Source organism: Ursus arctos, unplaced genomic scaffold (assembly GCF_023065955.2).
Source record: "Ursus arctos isolate Adak ecotype North America unplaced genomic scaffold, UrsArc2.0 scaffold_37, whole genome shotgun sequence".
In the NCBI taxonomy this organism is placed as follows: Eukaryota; Metazoa; Chordata; class Mammalia; order Carnivora; family Ursidae; genus Ursus; species Ursus arctos.
The window spans coordinates 7,790,185-7,808,428 of record NW_026623053.1 but is presented as its reverse complement, the minus strand read 5'-3'; the positions used below and the strand labels follow the sequence as shown (position 1 = coordinate 7,808,428).

Sequence of the window (18,244 nt, the reverse complement as noted above, 5' to 3'; positions counted from 1 at the left end):
CAGCTCAGGTCGTGATCCTGGAGTCCCAGGATCGAGTCCTGCATCGGGCTCCTCCCTGCTCAGCAGGGAGTCTGCTTCTCCCTCTGACCCTCCCCCCCTCATGCTCTCTCTCATTCTCTCTCTCTCAAATGAATAAATAGAATCTTAAAAAAAAAAAAAAGGAAGGAACATTCATTTGAAAGAGAAGCCTACTAACTAAGGGTGGACCAAGTAACTCACTTGATGAAAACAAACCAAACAAAATGTTTATTCTGTAAAACAATGGCCTTGCTACACTTTCCTCCCAAGATCTAAATTAGTTCCATGAAGTCCCTAATTCCCAAAGAAGTTTTCATTATCCGGGACCATCTGCCAAAATGAATTGCCATTTATATTTGCCCCCAGAAAGTGGGAAGCGTATTGGGCAAATTTGCTTCAGATATACCAGCTACTGTTGACACAGGAGCAGAAATATTGCATAAGATTTCTTTGAAAGGAAGAACAAACTAAAAACTAGCTACTGAGTACATGAATTTCTCATCACTGCTGAGCTGCCACGAGGACCCAAATTCTTCCTTACAAAGCCACCCGTCAGATAGAAGAAGGGGAAAAAAAAAAAAAAAAGAATAACAATTCCAATGTTCAGAAAAAGAAGTCAAGAGCTGACTCTAGTGCTTTCCTTATGTTCTCTCTAGAGCTCTGTGGAGAATATTCTGTGCTGGTAATTGTTCCTAATCAACTGGATAAAAGAGAAAGCAAAAATAAGAACAACTCTTCGCTATATATTTAGTACAAGCTCAGCTCCCCTCCAAGCTAGAGGACACCTAGGAGAATCTTAGAAAAGGTCTTTCTAGACATTTCCTCCCACCCATTAACCAGTTGTCTTACTTTTTTTTTTTTTTTACAGTGCTTTTAATACCGTCCCTGAAAATGTATGCAGCATAATAATCTGAGAAGGGTAAGATCAGCATGATAATCTTTAATATTCACTATGCTTCAACCTTCACCAAGTTCTAGCTGTGCTAAAAAATGGATTTGGAATGAGTGGAACAGCTCATCTCAGTCACTCTAATTAGAAATCGAGAACCACCACCATGAAGGTATGATAACCCTTTGGAAACTGGTGCCTTGGGCAAGGTCAGCATGGAGTTCCATGATGCACACCACTGATCCCATATCTTATAACACTCAACTCACTGAGTTATAAAGTAGTCTACTTTGTCAGCCTAAGATGGCCCTATATTAATTATAAATAAAAGCATGCTTCAAACAGAGCCTAGAATGGATACTTCCAGAGATATGACAAAACACAGTGCTCTCAGTTTTTAATTTATTATGTCCCCTCCTTGCCTAAGAATAAAGACCTAGGTCTTATGACAGACCCTACAGTTCTACCAAGCAAATGTGGTTCAACTCTTAATCTTTTGATTTTTTTTTTAAGTCGTTCAGTCATAAGCTAGGTTTACTCATTCCTGCTTCTTTTCATATTGCTTGGATAAGTGAAGACAATGACCTTAGCAGCAAATGTAAATTTCCCCACAAAGAAATTCTGAGAGAATTGGAACAAGAAGAGAATACATGCAAATACACAAAAGCCACATCTTGGGCTGATGGCCTTTGCACTTGTGACATAAATTCTGAAAATATTTCCTCATATAGCTGTGACCACTAAATTATAACCACCCTGAAATGATCAGCTATGTTGTATGCTTCTCTGTAATCCCCAGGTTACAGAATATCTAACTAGTAGTAGGTTCTCAGTAAATATCTACTTAGAAAATGAACTCAATGGGACAATGGACTACTTGTTTTATCTTACCCTAATACCATGTCTTGCAGAAGAAGACAGAATTTAGCAATTAGTCACATCTGCTGAGTCTATAATAAGATACCCAGCTCTTTAGCACTGCATTGGAAACAAGTTAACTTCTTTCTTTCCTTTTTGCCCTGGACCCTTTTTACAGAGCCATCTACTCATACCCCTTTCTAAAGGAAACTAGACTTCTCATGTATCTGTAGAAGTTCAAAGGGTATTCCTTAAAGAAATCATTCTATACCGTAGGCTGTGGATAATGGAACTGGAGCTGGACGTTTGACCAAGGAACTTCTTCCATATACTAATATACTACCCTGAGATCTGGGAACATGTGGCTCCCTGGAGTACATGAGATTAGCCAATCATATTCTTGGTCTTTAGAACTTGAAGAGGAAGAAGAAAATTTTTTTCACAGCAAGAAGAGGAAATGACAGAGGGGAACAGACAATGGTAATTATGGTGATGAGGACAGAGGGATGGGGTAACCAAACTTCGTTAATGGTAGATCACTAGGAGAAGACCCCCAAACTCCTGCTACAGAGATCTTGAGTTCAGAAGCACCTCCAGGAGGGCTAATCCTATTATTGATCATGCACTCCGATGTCTTAGGAGAGCCCACTACTGAAACCACTGCGGATGTATTCTTAAACTGCCCTCTCTAGCTAACTCGAGTGGTACTCTGTGAGCAGTACTCACAGTTCAATAATCTGAATGAGAAACACCCAAAAATATTTTCGCATCTGTCTAGTAAGTTGTAGTTTTAACCAACCCTTTTCCCTCAAAGAATGATGAAGGAAGGTAGGGAAACAAGGAAAGAAGAATGTTAGAAAAGCAGATAAGGTTTCACTTTTCTTCTAGGATATGTCCAAACTGGTACCTGCATGCTTTCCTCTGCTTATTGGTTGCATATCACAGTCCGCACCAACTTCCGGCATGTCTGGCTGAGTCTTTAAAAAGCCAGGAATCATGATTCACCCAGGAAAACCTGTGAAGGTAGTGGGTGCTTGTCCGTCTTTACTCTCCGTAAGAATAATCTGGGGATACTGTTAACAATGCAAATTCTGATTTTGCAGGGGTAAGCTGGGGTCGAAGAGTCTGCCGTCTTACAAGCGTCCATGCGATGCCAGTTCCACTGATATGTCAGTCACATTTTGAGTACTCAAGATGTAAAAGGAAGATACACCCATTTTTGTTTATTTTTTGCAGGATGGTAAAATAGGAGATAACCATTAAAACCAGGCAAGTTCACCCTTTCCAAGCTATATGGTGTTGAGCAACTTATATAATCAAAGCTTTAGTTTCCTCATTTGTAAAGTGATGATGGTAATATTTATCTTACAGGATTATGTGGAAAATTAAATGATGTAAAATATACAAATTTCACAATAGCTCCTAAGCAAATGATATTTATTTTTCATTAATTCGCTGTGTTAATCAGAAAGCATTTTGAACAACATGCAATTTCCAGTATTAAGTGCTAGAAAGATATATATATATATATATATATATATATATATATATATATATATATATATATATATATAGTATCTCTGCCCTAAAGAGTTTACAAACCAATAAGAGCAAAAAAACCCAAAATGTCTAAAGATGGTTATAATGCCATATAAAATAAATGCCAGAAGAGAGGGGAAAAGCAAAATGCTCTGCATTGAAAGAAGGAAAGTTGGGGTAAGGGATGGAGCAAGGAGAACAAGGCAGAGAAATCAGAGAAGATTTTAAAAAGGAGGTTGCATTTGAGCTAAACCTTAACAGATTAGAGTTCACTAGGCAGAGAAGATGGGGCATGTGATTTAAAGCAGAAGAAATCTCTATAGAAACCATGGTATTGTGAAAAATGGTGACTTCTTAATGGCACCTCCAGAATTCCAATGTGCCTACACCCGGATTGAATTGGGAGAAGAGGAGGAAGATGCAGAGAGTTGTACCTAGAAGGTAAAGAGTTTGCATGCCATCCTGAGTTCCTGGGACAAACGGTGTCTCCTGTTATGTCTCTCACCACACCTGATCGTTATTATCTCTCACTCAAGGACAACTCTGCATCTTGACGACAAATGTCTGGCCCATAACAAGTACTCAATGAATTCTTGCTGACAGAATAAATACGTCAGTGTTGGAAGAAAGAGTTTCTTGCAGTATGGGGGGAAAGGGCCTTAAATAATATTTCATAGATGGACCACATACACTGCCTGCTCGGCTTGTCCTGCAATGACCCCAGCCCACAAAGATGCGCCAACATAGATATGCTCCTTAGAGACACACCGAGCATTTTTTATTTCGAGTGATCGTTACATTATGTAACAAAAACAACCATCCCATTATACAACCCATTGCATGCATTCCGTTTGGCCTCCCTGCGATGATTCAATCTCTTAGTGGTGCTTAAGATGGTAAAGGTTGAGAGAAACTATTAGACTCGAAGCAGATTGGGATCATCAGATGAAAACTACAGTGTATCAGCTTTGCATCCACCATCACTCGTAACACAAAGTTCAGTAATATAGCTCGCAGCTACTGGTTGATTAGAACAGCTTTCTAGCCTAGGACTTCTGCTTGCTTAAACACACAGAAGAATGGGGCTGCTTGCTTTTCCTGAGAAGCAGAAGGATAGGGTCTCCAGTGAACGATATGATTTCGATACAGAAAGCTTGCTTGAATCTCACTTCATTTTCATTCCTTCTATTGATTTCTTCAGCATCGTGCACATGGACTGGAATACGTTTATTGAATCCCCCAGGCGTTCCAAGTAAACACAAATAGAATAATTAGGAACGACTGTAAAGGAACAATCGTAAGTGAATCTTGCCTTCATATTATATTAGGGACAGAAACCTTGAATTTATCAGATGGAATCATGTTAGGGCTGGCTCTTGGCAGAACGCTGAAGCTGGCGAGAGTTCATCTTCTACAAAGGCAGGAGACCACGGAGGTCAAGGGCATGGGTTGGAGGCAGGCCACCTGGATTTGAAATGTTACTTGGAAACTTCCTGGCTTTGTGATTTGGGGTACGTGGTTCAGTCTTTCATGCTTCAAGCTCATCACCTATAAAGTGGGGACCGTATTATTATTTAATCCATAAAGCAATGGAAAGTTAATCCAGGAATTATTGCTCAGGATAATGCTGACACGCAGTAAGAGCTTATTAACGGTTAGCTGTTCTTATAATCTTCAGGGTCTCCACCCCACTAATTCAATAAACATCCCCTACCTCATTCCCCATTCCAAGCGGCCCCTATATTCTTTCTTCTTTGTTCACATACTCATTTCTAACAAGAGTTTGAGTCATTTATATGTGTGTGTAATTATGTCCCCACAAAATATTGCCCCTGATGGGAACACTGTATTTGCCTTTTAGCTTTCACTGTAGAAAGAAAAGTGCTTTAAAAAAAAAAAAAAAATTAAGGAATCCATAGCATTAATAATCAAGTGGGAGGCCTATTACCCAGCCTCTACCCAAAGCCCCTGAAGTTACAGCAATATCTAGCTATTCGTGCAACAAAGATTGATTAAAGAGTTCTGTGTCACATACTCCTGGCTGGTGTGGTGCAAAGATTCAACAAGGCAGTGGAGACGCCCAGCATTCCCTGGGGAGCCGGGAGTACCAGGAGGGGAATTTAATGCAGGCTGCTGTCGGGGAGGAGAGGCTAGCAGGAAGCCTTTTCTCCCTCCACCATTGCAGACTTTCCTAGGCTGGCTAATGACAAGCATCGGTTTTCATTTGTTATTTGTCATCTCACTGGTTAGAAGTCTCAGCCTCCCTTCTTTTCCCTCTGTAAATTCCGAAAACCTATCCCTCCATACATTTACGATGCTCAGAGGACTGGAAAAAATAGAATGATTCTCCAGCTCAGAAGTTGGAGACCCGGGTCACATATGGAAAACTTTCTTTCAGGCATTCCTGACGGGCACTATGAAAACAGCATGAGGGCATTCGTGCCTGCACGGTGCTTACCGAGCGCTCACAGTCCGTGTCGATAACGTGAGACGAAGTGGACTTTCTAAAAGAAATCGTGTCCCTGTCCATGCGGAGGTTAGAGATAGTTGAAAGATAAGATGTATCTTGTTATAGAAATAGTTAAGGAACAATGAAATGAAATATATGATTAAATCCCAATGAATTATGCAATGATTCTTGGTGTTCTGGAAAAGACGTTAGCTAAGATAGGAAATACTGTAAATTTCATTCCAAGTGCCACTTCCTATCAACTGAAAGTGAATGTCTGACAAAACTGGCCAGTGATGATGTGACTTTGCCAGGCTCAGAAGGAAAGAGTTTGGAAATTAGTGTTGGTCATGTCACAGGAATGGGAAGTGCGGTCCTTTGCCACATCTTTGCCATGATCTGCTGGCCCTGTCGCACGACAGTTAAGAACAACGTTTGTCAACTAATAGACCTGGATTCTGTTGTTTGCTAGTTCTGTGGCCTTGGGCAATTCATTTAACTTCTCTGAGCCTCGGTTTTCTCAACTGAAAAGTTAAGATACCATCATCTCAAAAAATGTTAGCTGTTAGCATTCAACTAGTCCGTAAGTTCTATGAAAGACAGAAGCAAGTCTATCGCATTTCATCTTCACATCCCTGGCACGTGGCCCAACTGATATCCACCTGCCGCCCCTCCCCCACCCCCTGCACACACACATTGAGAAAAGTCTTTGAAGATACTGGGTTTTGAGAAGAACTTGAGAAGTATGAGGAGCATATGCATATGTCAAGGAGCATGAGAAATGTTACTACCTGAGCAAAAAAGACCTGGCAAAATATGGAAACCAAAATGAGTATGACAGGGACTACAGAGGAGACAGACGAGCCAGAAGAAAAAAGAAATAGCATCCAGACAACTTTGATGTTGGAAGATGCTAAGATCATCTCATCTAGATTTCACTTTGTGAAGGAAGAAAACTGAAGCTCGGAGGAGTTTAAATAACTTATAGTGGTAGACATTGGCGTTGCTGAGATGACAACCCAGATTGCCTGACACATCCTTCCGTGTTCGCTTGGGAAGGGACTGGAAGAAGATGCTGGGAAGCCAATCGGAAATCATATGGTAGAGTTTTCCATATGCAAAACTCACTCTTCAAGTACTGAGGCTCTCCCTTATCTGTTACCAGCAGGATAAATAAGAGCAGACTGAAATTCCCTCCAGGCCCCTCTGGGCCCTCTGACCAGGGACAGTGAGGCCACGAGCAAGCACCATCACTCAGCAGGCATGATTTTTGAGGCAACACGGACTAAAAGGTCCCAAACTAATGTAGAGAAAAACAAAACCCAATTGTGTTGGTAAGGGGAGGCGCAACGGGTGATTCCTTGATTTAAGAGGGTCCTGTGGGGCAAAGAGGAGAATTTCCTCCACCCCAAAAGCACCACACTGTATTTGCATTGCGGCCAACGCTAACAGAAGGTGGAAACTACATATGATACTACGATTGCTACTTTGGTTTTTCGTTCTTTTGATGTCACTAGCACTCCCAGCATCTATTCCCCTGTGTTTAGGGCCAGATATGTTTTTAGTCTCATTTTACAGTGGAGCTGCACCAAACCATTAAAAACGAGTAACACCGTGGCTTCCTGACTCCCCTTGCCTCATTGGCTATGCCTGTTGCTGTCCAAGCCCAAGACATGGAACCGGCACCTGATGTCCTCCCTAGGCAGGTAAACGCTGCTCATTTTTATTTGTCATCTAATAAGCAAAAGCCAGATTTGGAGGTGGAACCTTCAAAGTGCAGTTGCCTCATCCTGAGAAAATGTTGGTGTCTGTTTACATCCATATATTAATGGAATAATCTTCCAGATCAGTCAGAGTGCTTGAGACACAATCAATGATACATATGCCCCCATTGTTCTTAATTAGTTTCTGATTAAAATGTCTCCTCATGCTCTTCAAGTTTAATTGTTGTCATTGAGATCCAGGAAAGTACTCTTGCAAAGATTTCTGCATTGCGAGTTAGAGGCAGGGGATCTCCAATGAAGCACCATGACCCTGGGAATTTCTTCTCTGTCTCCTAATTATAATCAATCTCTGACTGCCATCATGCAAAAATTGTAATACCTTGGTAATGGACACCCCGAAAACCTACTGTGACTCTAATATTCAGGTTCTTGAGACAAAGCTGCACTGCAGGGCCAGTCTTTGTGTTCAGCAGTGCTCAGCAGTGCCTTCCGGAAGTTTCTTCCATCAGTGACTGAGATTTACTCCTCTTTTCCATGGGGAGAGAGGCGTGGCAGAGCAGAAGCTAGCCCTAAATTCCCACACAGTGTCCCTTGTGGGGGCTTCAGGACTGCCACCTTATCACCGGTTCCACCCCTTGACCCACTGGTTTTCAACCCTGGATGGCTATCCCAATTTACCTGGGAAATAACTTCTAAATCTCTGATTCTTTGGCCCTATCCTAGACCAGTTCAATCTGAATCTTTGTACAAAAGTAAAGAGCAAAGGTTCTGGAGCTGAAAGCCTGAGTTTGTATCCTGGCCAGGCAGTGCCACCTTTGGGCCAGGTCTTTAAACTTTCTGTACCTCCATTTTCTCGTGGAAAAAAAAGGGGGGGAGGGGTTAATTATAATACCCATATCATGGAAGTGTGGTGAAAATTATATGAGTAAATAGTTGTTAAGTGCTTAGAAGAGGACTGGGCATATATAAACACAATTTCAGTACTTGTTATGATGGTGATAAAAATGATCTTGATCGAGATCATCAAGATGGAAGAAATGGAGCTAAGACTTGATCGAACCATGCCTGAAAGCCCACTGTACTTCTGAAATTTTCATACTGAAGAGCCAACAAGCACCTTTTTTTTTTTTTTTAAGTCTTTTTGAGTTTGCTTTTTCTATTATTTGCAATTAATAGGTAACCAATGCTTGGACGAGGCTGAGCAGCCTACAGTTATTCCTTATAGAAATACTGTATTTCTATAGAAATGCGATAGAGAGACCGCTAGACTGTGACTTAGAAGAACTGAGTTCTAGGGGTGCCTGGGTGGCACAGCGGTTAAGCGTCTGCCTTCAGCTCGGGGCGTGATCCCGGCGATCTGGGATCGAGCCCCACATCAGGCTCTTCTGCTATGCGCCTGCTTCTTCCTCTCCCACTCCCCCTGCTTGTGTTCCCTCTCTCGCTGGCTGTCTCTATCTCTGTCGAATAAATAAATAAAATCTTAAAAAAAAAAAAAAAAAAAAAAAGAAGAACTGAGTTCTAGCCCATGTGCTACTCTACCTAAGGGGCCTATGATTCCAGAAGGCTTTGCAGCACTAATTTTATAACATATGCGAGTTTGTGGAATTTCCATCAGGTAACCTACGAGCTAAGACTCTTGACCACTTAATTCTGTTTATCTAATAAATGAGGAGACTGAACTAAAAGAACTTAAAAGGAAGATCAAGCGTCAGGAGTCCATGTTCTTATTATCTCCGGGAGGCCAAGGGGTAAGTTGACTCTTAGGATAAGAAAATTAGTAGACTGAACTTTGTAGTGATTGCACACAAGCTTCACTTCCCTGACAAAGGAGTTTGTCTCCCTGCCCCCTCCCCAAGGATGAATAGGAGGGAGGTGTTCAATGCTGCTAATTTTCAGAATGGAAACCATGGCAACAGGAGAAAACAACACATGAGATGTGCTGATTCTAGATGGCTGATGAATACAGAAATTACCTGTCTTTGTTACATGTTTGGAACAGAGCCATTCTACGGTTGATCTGTGTGTCTCAAGAGCCTTTCTATACAACACTGGAGTATTTTCTTAAATAGAAGAGACTCAAAAGCAACATTAAAAAAAAAAAAAAAAACCAAAAAAACGACTGTCCCTTGCATCTGATTTCCTCCTCTGCAGCTCGTCCAAGTCTGGTTTGAGGAAGCCTAAGTGTGCACACAAGTGTTTTGGGCCATGGCCATGCGATATCCAAACAGCCACGTGAGAAGTAAATTCTAAAGCAGAGAAGACAAACTGACAATTTAAAGGTTGAATGTGGCTGACGTGTAGGTTTTGTGCAGCCTGTAGCTTACTTTTAAATTAGAAGCCAGTTTTTAAATGCAGCTGTTTCCAAATAAAAGTCCAGTTTTCTGATCTCTCTGGAAAAAATGGAAAGATCTGGCAAAGCGGGGCTGGCCTTCCCTGGGAAACAATAGGCTAATTCTGAGCAGCGGCTGCCCCGAGTCTTACCCAGATTGTTGCGGTCCTCACCCTCCCTAACATCAGCAGGTGTGGAGGCTGGACGTGGAGGCTGGACGTGGAGACTGGACGTGGAGGCTGGCTGGGTTCATCATCCAGCTTTTGCTCTTCTGATACTCAGCCTGCTTCACTCACTTCTACCCGTGGTTGACTCTTGTGGATACTTGAGTTAGCAATCCCAAGCTTGGCTTTCAAGTTAGTCCACATCCGTGACAATACACCCCAATTCTACTTTTTAAAAACTGAACAAAGTGCTTCAAAAGGTACATGGAGCAGGGGTGAGGAATGCTGGCTATATGGTGCCAAACAACTGGTTTAATGTTTTGGTTTCCAAAAATTCCAGATGATGTCCTATACACAGAAATGTCGTTGATTGTATTATGAACTTCTAATACGGACTTAGACCTCTGTGTCACCAAGAAGTGACAGTTCTTCAGATTACCTACTGAGATGAATTGAGGAAGCGTTTTCTGGCATGGGCCTCAAATTGCTTTATAGATTAGCCTCAAGCCTTCTCTGCATTTTCCTCATTTCCTTTATGGAGCTTAAGTCAGAAACAGCTTTTCCAGTACCATCTATTAGAAGCACATGAAATGTCAAGCCAGATTTATGGATTAAGAAATTGACATTAGATCATAATTCAGTTTAAAATAGAAGGAAGGAGAATGCCAAAGATGACTTGGAGCCAATTTCATTGTGGTCACAACAACAATAAAGAGAGAACATTGATTTCTAAGTCGAAGCCCCTCCTCCCTTCACCCCTGCCCCAACTCTCATTTTAGTGCACATCCCCAATACATGCATACTGTATGTACAAGAAAATGGAGACTTAAAATCTGCTGACCACTTGTATTTTTTTTCCCCAAGTAGCCAACCCTGGGCTTCTTTCTTTGACCACCATTTTTTTTCTTCTTTCTTTTCTCCCAGTTACTTGCTTCCACTGATTCTCTCTGCTTTTGTACAAGACTCTCTCTTTCACTACATGGTGAACTGCCCTGGTAGAAACCATCTTATTTGTCATTGTTCCCCTAATTCCTAAGCATGTTACTTGGTACTGTGGAAACTCAAAACCTATTTGTAGTTACATAAAGAATTGGGGACCTCCAGTACTGCAGGGGCTTCCTCTGATTCCAAGATGTCAGCCTCTTTCTCGTTTCATTTACTTCACTACCAAACCCAAACCCCACGGTCAGCCATGTTGGTGAATTCTTGCAGATCTCTCTTTGCCAAGTTACTAGGAAAAGTTTTGAAGACATATTTACTGGTTCTAAAGGGAATACATGCTATAAAATGGTAACTGATCCTTCATAGATATACCATGATGAATGTGTCAGTCAATTCATGTTGACTATGTTGCAGCATATGTCTCCAAAACGCCCTCGAATCTTCAGTTTCCCCACTTCACTCGGCGTCCTCGGTCTTGTCAGATGACCTAACATACCTGTGAAATTTTGCTAACCCAAACCAAGGTCCTTTCCTTCCCTGTTTCTCTTTTCAAAATATCACTGCATTATTACTTGTCTTTTTTTCCATTTGTCCTTCTTGTCATCTAATTGATTGATTTATTCATTAGTTGCTTTCTATCCTGTAATCTTTAGCACCTTTTTCTGGATCCTTCTCTCTCTCTGTTTTTCTGTCTTCTGTCTCCCTTTCTCCTTCCCTTCTGTTTTTGGTTGTTTGCTAGAGTCTGCTTTTACCCACTTCTCATGTCTAAAGCTGCCTCTTGGAAGGTTGTGACAACCGCCAATCCAAACTTTTTCTAAATTCAACTCCTTCTAAACATTTGCATTTTCAGCACTATGTTTATCACTTTCTTTTTAAATCCTTTGTAACAATAACTTTCTCGATTCCATCACATCTTGGTTCTGTTACTTCCTCAATTCCTTCTCACTACTGCCCATTTTTGGCTTCTTCTTGCCCCATACTCTCATTCACACAGACCCATAATCAATTTTGATTTTTCCCTTTCCTCTGCACTCCTTGTACAACCAGTCTCCAGGTCTTGAAGTGTTCTTCGGGGGATAAGATACACATTTAACTAGCCAGGTTGCGATCTAGTACTCAGTTTGGACATTTCAATCTCTTTCAGGTGCCTAAGATATTCTAGAAGTATACCCTGGAAAACCTCCAGGAAGTAAGAGATTAGAATCAAGAATGAAGCTGAAGCCGTAAAATCAGAAAAACAGTCCAGTGTTTGACATATGACAGGTGAGATGAGATTTGATGCATGCTTATCTTTTTTTTTTTTTAAAGATTTTATTTATTTATTCGACAGGATAGAGACAGCCAGCGAGAGAGGGAACACAAGCAGGGGGAGTGGGAGAGGAAGAAGCAGGCTCATAGCGGAGGAGCCTGATGTGGGGCTCGATCCCATAACTCCAGGATCACGCCCTGAGCCGAAGGCAGACGCTTAACCACTGTGCCACCCAGGCGCCCCGATGCATGCTTATCTTTTGCCTCTACTTCTGGACAGGGATTTGGTTCGGAGGAAACTCATCCCTTATGGCCAGCTTCCTATTCACTCCCTTCCTACCAAGAGGAGAGAAGGGAGAGATGAATCCTGTGTAACTGTGGAGATCATTCTTAGTAGCAAGTGAGAGAAATAAAACTCAAAGGGGCTTAGCCTAAAGTAGGGGGATTTATCGGCAAGAATAATTAAACTTGGAAAGGGAAGCGGTGACCTTGGGACAACCAGAACAATTGACTCACAGCTCCTGATCCCTAGCTAATACTTCTTTTTCACTTCGATTATATTCTCTTTGGTCAACTTTATCCATGACATTTGAATCATGGCAACTGGAAGTCTGGCTTCACATATTCTCATTGTATCCAACGGAGAGAAGATGACTCTTTCCTCTGCCCCCAACCAAATTAAAAAATAGGAAAGACTTTAATGGGTGGGTTTGGGGATGTACTGGTCCTCAGATCAATCTGGTTGGTTGGGTATATGGGAAGCTGGCATCTCTCATTCACTTAAAATAAGATTCATAAGATATGAACTTAAATAGCACCTCCCTCAAGTCAAAATCAGTCCAGACCCAGTTATGTGATCCCTATGTTATTAGAATGCTCATTCAGACCAAGATTTGCTCTCAATTTTTATGTGTCTTTTCTTTTAACCAGAACAGTTTGATTTTAAACTTTTTTCGAGTTCAGAACATTTGAATTTTTCTAGTTTAAAAAATTGGTATTTCCTGCATTCGTGGCCACTCAGTTGGGAAAGAAGGATTAAGCGCAGGCCTTCACTGACCTTAGAATCTCAGAAATCAAAATTACTTTGACACAGTTCACCAAATGGATCCTATGACAATGGTACTTGTGTGCACTCCACAGGTGACAGAACACTTTGATGAAACTCTCAGAACCGCCCATCAGGGCTGCACTGATGTTGAATTAACATGAAGATCGGGATCACACAGGCCTGCTGAAAGGTGCAGGACCAGACCCAAACCATTTCTCTGCTGTCTCTGTCCCTGTTGTAGGCATTGTCATGGTTACCTTCTTCCCTCATTCCTCCTCCTGGAGACCTCTAGGAACTCCTGTTCCTCCATCCACTAAGACTACCCTGGATTTGAGGTCAGGAATATAAAACTGGTGAAAGAACACCTTTGCCTCACAGTGCAAATCCCATCTGAAGTAACCATTCCTAGAATACAACCCACTCTCTATAATATCTCAATAATTAAGAATTATTCCAAAGACCTGGATAATACACTTACAAGTCCAAGGTCCTGTTTTGACAACACTTTGTCAGCAAAATCCCAAAAGGAGGAAAAAAATTCAGTCTAATATATTATGAGGAACTCTGTGTGTCTGAGAATAGATGTCATGGAAACTTCAGACAGCCAAACACTCAAATACAGAGAAGGCTGCCGGAGACCACTGCGCTCCTCTCAAACAGAAATCTTCTTTTTTGGATGATGTGATTGAAAACAATTTTCTATGTGAGACACAAAAACCACAGTTGAGAAATAAAAATGAGGGGTACCAGAATCAGAAAATTCCTTCCATTCCGTCTAGAACACAAAGGCTGACAAAAAAATCAAAGCTTGGAACAAGCCGACACAGACCCTGATTCCTGAATTCAGCTTGTCTTAGCTACTGCGGCAGCTTTTTTTTTTTTTTTTCTTAATTGGATACTCAAGGTCAGTTGTTGCAGAACCAGTAATTGGTGATCTATGGTGTTAAACTCACACGAGTAACAGTCGATTCCGTAACCATGACTGCTTTGGTAAGAAATTGTTTTTAGTGCCTTCAGTATCCCAAACAAAAATAATAATACTAATGAATCTGCTGAGTACTGATGGGAAGAATGTAATATGCATTTCCACCGAAATGTCTCGTAATTTAGGATTAATTAATGTCCAATTATTGTAAGCTGTTACTAATAAATTTTAAAAGTCAGCTCTGCACTTCCATTTTGTAATGTTTTTATAAAATGGAACATTAGATGTTTTTAATCTTGTCTGTTCTTGCAAAATACCCCAGATAACATGCTGTTTTGCATTTCAAATAATACATACTCATTTAAATGCAAAACCAGGGTCCAATCAGAATAAGATGGCAATCAAATTACAATATTCAATGAAGAGTTTTCCAAGCTGACTTCATTAGTAAACTATCATGAATTTCAAGATCTTACAAGGTTTCTATTTGTTTGTACAACTGCAAAGGGCTCAATTATGAAGCTTTGAGCGAGTCTAAAAATAACACCAGACTAATTAAAAGTTTCAACCGGATTTGGGCTAGCACTGTTTTGAAACTCTAATCTGTTTGACTTTACAAATGGACTTTGGAAACTAAAGCTCTGTTTGAAAAATGCTAAAGTAGAAACAAGGGATGGGGGTGGCGGAGAAAGAGGAATCCCCAGTCCTCCTCTCTCCATCTACGATGGCAGAGACAAGTGTGTAACTCTGTGTGAAAAGACCAGCCGAGCCGAGGGTGCTGCTTCCATGTCCTCCTGAGCTCTCAAGGGGACTCAGCTCATTTTCTGGCATTGTCGTGCATGTGGAAAATAAGCTGGGAGAGTCTGTAGCTTCGAGTTGCTGAATCTTTGAAAAACTCAGACAAGAGGTTCAGTCTTTGAAGTCATTTTCCCTTTGGGAGGTAAGATCCAGGTAATCAGGAAAAGCTCAGGAGGTCGGGCTATTATGATAATGTTCTGCCAGTGCCGTTGCTGCTCACAATGTTACATCCTTTGGATCATCGAACTTTGTGGAAACTCACAGCAGGGCTTCTGCCTCAACAGGTGCTCTCTTTGAGGAACAGGGCAGTGATAGGGTGGGGGGATTGAAAGCATCCAGGGGGCTGAAACGCTTCCCCATTCCTCTAACAGTGCAGTACTCTGTGGTTCATTGAAACTGGTTTTTATTTTGTTCTTTCACTTCTTTATAGTTCTCTGTTTGGATTCGATTTTTTTTTTTTTTTTAATAGCAGAGCCTCGAGCTCTCCTGAGATTTTCCATAAGATAGGAGGTAAAATGTTAGGAAATTATTGTCTTTGCAGAAATGCTAATTTCTCACTCTAAGGAATCACAGAAATGAATTTCACTTATTTCAAGGTTTCCGAAGTTGTATAAATACTACATTCATTAAGCCCCTATTCTGGAGGTTATATAGGTATCCGAGCACCTGTCACTGCTACAGAAAAACATTACAGCAAGCTAACAGCTTGAGGAAGAGCATAGCTTTGTAATGTGGTTTTATATTGTGCTTATTTATGCACAAACCACTATGGTTTAAGTTCATGTTCCTCTACCATTTACATGACCAGAAGAGAGATTGGGACCAAGGCAACAAAGCCATCATTAAGCCGAAGGAGGCAAATCGTGCCTCTCAGATCGTCAGCGTCATAGCTGTAAGCCCCATTTCAGAGGCTGAATTTCCTTTAGAGGACTTCCATTATGGCTAAATATTTTTTAAGGGCAATAACCCATGAATAAAATATCTATGAGTGAGGGAACTCTAAACTCTATAAAGCTAACTCAATTATCTATGCAAATGGGAGCATGGGCTGCATAAATCAAAAACTTCAAAAGCTAATCCCTTTAAATCTAGCCACTCATTTCTACTTTTATCTTCTCTTTTCAACAAACCCTCTTTTTTCACTCTACCCGGAACTGCAGCTAAACACCAAAGTAGACCAGATTGAAATTTATCCCATTTCTTTCCATCCCTCAAGGAGTATCTCATGAATGGGAATGGTCAAAAGATGGGAAGCCGAAGCACCGGAAACCCCACCGGCTGGATAATCAAACCCTGAAGAATACAGTATTGGGTGAACTCCTAGGACTTCTCGTTCTCATCAGATTCATATCCACAGTGAGCAAATTCCAATCTTGAGGCTATTCAGAATTCTCACAGAAATTAGATGGTAGTCAGATTTCATTTGTGGTAGTGTTTTCTATGTGACCAAATCTGTACAATGTGACTGAGTATGATCTGGAAGGCTCTTTACAAAAGAAGATCTCTCTGAGGTAAGAAAAAGGACTAGATGATCAAAGAAAGTAATAGATGGCCATAAGAAACACAGAAGCTCCTTACAACATAGCTGTATCCAGTGGACATTGTTTGCAGTAGGGAGAGGGGGAAAAACGCCATTAAAGTTCAATAGATTAACAGAGATGATATAGGAAAGAGATGCCAGATTATTTCTATCAGGAGATCGGTAAGCAGGTGGAAAACACTGTCACTTTGTGAAAGTATTAGACATGGGGTAGCATATGAGCCCATTGACAAATATCGCATAGCAATTCCACTCAGTGTTCCCCGCATGCCATATCTCTTCATAATCTTTACAACTTGAGACTGCTTCATGTATCAGTTCAGGCAGCCATATCCTTGGGGGTTACGAGACAAACTATTGTATCAAATAATTCCTATTTTTAAAGAGAGCTTGCTCTGTTTAACTTTTGAACATTTTAAACCTCTTTTGACCGTAAATGGAGAACAGATTTTTTCTTAAGTTCGTTGATTTGTTGGTTTGTTTATGTGATCTCTACACCCAACATGGGGCTCGAACTCACAACCCTGAGATCAAGAATTACATGTTCTTCTGACTGAGCCAGCCAGGCATCCCTGGAGAACAGATTTGAAACACATTTACATAATGGTTTTCTGATGGGGATACACCTGTACCTTTCTAAGAAAAACAATTATCAGGAGGAAGTAGGGATCATACCTGAACATAATTCATACTTTTAGAAAAGAAGTGGTAGAGAAATTAACTCAGTTTCTCAACAGAAGATGTAGAATAAGTGCCCATTCTCAGAAACAGCTTCGCCATAACTAGGAGAAAGATGCTTATAGGAACACACATGCAGATTTGGGTTTTTTTAATACTGCCCCATACCCCCATGCCTTTTCTAACAGATCTTTTCCTTTCGGGATCCTTTCCTGGAGTTCTCTTTTTCCCGGTGAAGAGTACAAGAACCTCTCTCCTCTGTCCAAAAGCTGGGTGTATGAGCCAAACTAGGCCAGAAGAATGTTTACTCCCTGGAATCTAATGAGACAACATGAGAAAGAAACAGCAAACGTTTAGAGTTGTCTTCTATCTGAGAGCCAGCCCTGAGGTCAGACTCGCCATGCTGGAGACCAGTATTGTGGTTCCTGCTGCTCTGTTTCTGGCCCTGCCTTGGTTCTTGTCCATTCTCAAGCCTGGCTCTTCAGGCTCCCATATATTCTCTGAGCTCACTGTATCTGTCCAGTAAATTTCCTTTTGTTAAAGTTAGCCAGAGTCCACTTCCATGGCTTTCAACAAAAGAATTATGACATATGGAATCTTTAAGGCAGCTTAGAAGCAGAGAGGACATAAAATATGGAGTGAAAAAGAAAGGATCAGTGTCAATAACACAGAATTTTAAATCAGACCATTAAAAAAGAAAGCTGTTGGTTGTCGGTCATCAGACTCGCGGGGGAGCTGTGGGAGGTAAAAGTGATGTCGGGAAGACAATATCCCTCCGAAGGGACACTTCCCTTAACACATACATCTGACAAGCACCTCTGTCCTCAGAGACCACTCTCTATGAAGGCTTTAGACCAATGGTCCTCAATTTTTTTCCACCCCAGCACACCAGTGGGATAAGAAAGAGGTTCATCACCAGTACTGTCCTCTGGCAGCAGGGATTCTGAGTTTTGGAGGCAGATCAGAAAGGTGAGGGGGCTGGAAAAGCCCTTTGGGTGATCTGAATACTTCTCTCCCCCACACCTGTCAGCTTTAAAAGACAACTGTGCTTTTGATGTTAGGAGACAAGATGGAATAAATTTGAAAAGTAGGATT

General features: G+C 41.2%; 1 long non-coding RNA gene across 1 annotated transcript; it reads left to right on the top strand.

Moving 5' to 3' along the window:
- The first annotated feature begins 3,957 nt into the window (after positions 1-3,957).
- LOC123000350 (uncharacterized) lies at positions 3,958-16,779 on the top strand. The gene is made up of 3 exons (XR_006408305.2): positions 3,958-4,601; positions 12,057-12,175; positions 16,148-16,779. It is a non-coding gene; the product is annotated as an uncharacterized LOC123000350 (long non-coding RNA).
- The last annotated feature ends 1,465 nt before the right edge of the window (positions 16,780-18,244 follow it).